Below are 2837 nucleotides of genomic sequence, written 5' to 3'. Positions count from 1 at the left end.
AAACTTTGCAATGATTTGTATCGTGAAAAGCGCTATACAAATAAACTTGAATTGAAAAAATTGAATGTAAGGCAAGGCAGGAAACCTCAGGTGAATGTGCTTGATCTTTGAGCCCTCAGATGGCATTGCATAAGAAACCGTCATGCTGCGGTGTTAAATATAGCCACATGGGCTCAGGAGTACTTCAGAAAACCACTGTCATTTACCACAGTCTGCTGCTGCATCAAGAAATGCAACTTGAATATCTGTTACTCTTGGAGAAAGCTATACATCAATTCTATGCAGCTATGCTGCTGGGTTCTCTGGGCCAGAGCTCATCTCAGATAGTCAAAAAGACGGTGAAAATGGGTGCTGTACTCAGATGAGTCCACATTTCAACTTGTTTCTGGAAAAAATGGATTTCGAGTTCTCAGTCCCAAAGACCAAAGGGACCACCATCCAGACTTTCATCAGTGACAGAAGCAAAAGCAAACATCTGTGATGGTATATGAGTGCATCAGTGCAAACGGCATGGGTGACTTGCATGTGTGTAAAGGTACCATTGACATGGAGGCATATATTGGATGTACAGATATATGTATCAGAGAAATATACTGCCGTCAAGATGATGTCTTTCATTGGAAGTCCATGGTTATTAGATCAAGACAATGCCAGCTCTCATTCTGCATGTGCTACAACACATTTCGTAGAGCTTATAACAATAACATATAAGGTTTCGTAGAGAGTGAATGTGCTAGACTGGCCTGCCTGTCCATATCTGTCTCCAATTGAAAATGTATGACCAGTCATGAAAAGGAGAATCAGACAATGACAATCACACACTGCTGAGCATCTGAATCAATGTTTAAAGAGAGACTGGACAAAAATTTTTTGCAAAACTTTAACAATTAGTATCCTTAATTCACAAACAATTAAACATTGTAATTAAAAGGAAAGTTGATGTGACACGGTTAAACATGCCTCTGTCCCAACTTTTTGGAGTGTGTTGCAGCCATCAAAATCAAAATTTGTTCATATTTACAAAATACATTTACGTTGGTCAGTGAAAACTTTGGAAATCTTTTCTTTGTACTTTTGTCAATTAAAATAAAAGTTAGAGAATGAACAGTTGAAATCACAGATTCTTGATTTTATTGCATTTTTACAAAACGTCCCAACTTCTCAGGAATTGGGGTTGTAGCTATACGCTGTAATAAAATGGCATATCAGAAAAATAAGCCATTTTGCTAGTTTTTACTCGCCATCATAACAGTCAATTGGAACAAGTTGGAATGTTCATAAAATGACTTTTTTCCAAATTGTAATGATAAGTTTCTGATTTTACAAGTTGTAAACTTGTTATTATGGCACTTTTAACTGTTGAGAATGCAGCATTAATCATAAAATATGTACTAATTGGTTGTGTCAAGTTGAATTTTCACTTTTATTGTATACAGACAAATGATTTTGCAATCTGTCCCATCAAGCATAGTTATGTTTCAGAATGTGGAATCTTAAAGATGGCATATTGTTGAATGCTACAAGATGCAGTCTATCTAGACAGGCAGGAGTTTTGGAACAGGGCTGTTTTGTGGTATTTTTGATGGTATGAGACATTGAACATAAATGAGGCATTAACATGGGCAGCACAATGTTTTCACACATTCGGTGCTCTTGTACGAGGCCTATGTTTTGCTTGGCTTTGCTAGAGGTACTTTTGTCAATTAAATAAAAGTTCAAGAGAGTGAACAAATCACAGATTCTGGATTTTATTGCATTTTACAAAACGTCCCAACTTCTCTGGAATTGGGGTTGTATTCGAAACCTGTTGGATTTTGTTTCCGATTGTTCAAATTTTAACTTTTGAACACAATTCAATTCTCATGAACTTGCGTTTCCTGTCTGATTCGCATAAATATGAATGGAAGTTAGTGGAACGAAAATTTTTAAATATGCCAACACTATGCAATCAAATTACTATGAATGGGAGAAAGTGCAGCTTGCAATATGGTAGAATAAGTTTTGCCTTCTAAATTAAAGACCCAACTGGTAAAGTCATCGCATCACTGGACTGCATTGCCATAGAAACTTCTAAAACATGCGCTTAGGACTGCACATGGACATTGGCCTGACATATAAGCTTTTTTATGCAAATTGACCATAAAAAAACAAAATTTATCAGATATATAAAAAACTGATTTTATTGCTGATTTGAAATATGTTATTTGAATGCGAGTGTGGCAAGCAGTTTTTCCAGATTTCAGGATTCTTTCATTCAAGTAGATAGGACTTGGTCTTGGAATGCCGAAATAGCTGCCCAGAAGCATTGCAAATATGCCCACCAAGTGAACAGAGTTTCCTTGAAAGTTACTTTGGTGTAGTGTTAACTGTTTGGTTCTTCAAAATATCTTCTTTCGTGTTCCACACAGATTTGGAATGACATGAGGCTGAGTAAATGATGACAGGCTTTTCATTTTTGTGTGAACTATCCATTTAAGCGTTAAGAGTTTTGCCATAGAATCAAATAATTTCTGAGAAAGTCTGAATGTGAACAGCTCAGGGTACAATCTGAAGCTGCCATCTTCTTATTATGGTAATAATCTATTGAAAACACTATGTTTAGTTTTGCTTATTAAACCATCACTTTGTGAGCTTAGCAACATGCTGATATAAAACCTCACTGGAAATAAAGTGTTTTGGGTCTTCTTTTTGTGTTGATTCTGTAAAATTCTCCAAATCAATCAATTATAAGGTTCCATTTTGGTCAGGATGCTGTAGATAGCAGTACATAAAAAGGTAGCTCACTAGGATTTGGAACATCATGAAAAACCATATTCTGAGTACAGACTGAAGGAGGA

Source organism: Sinocyclocheilus anshuiensis, unplaced genomic scaffold, assembly GCF_001515605.1.
Source record: "Sinocyclocheilus anshuiensis isolate Anshui unplaced genomic scaffold, SAMN03320099.WGS_v1.1 scaffold569, whole genome shotgun sequence".
In the NCBI taxonomy this organism is placed as follows: domain Eukaryota; kingdom Metazoa; phylum Chordata; class Actinopteri; order Cypriniformes; family Cyprinidae; genus Sinocyclocheilus; species Sinocyclocheilus anshuiensis.
The sequence above is the reverse complement of the archived record's forward strand: the minus strand, read 5'-3'. Positions refer to the sequence as shown.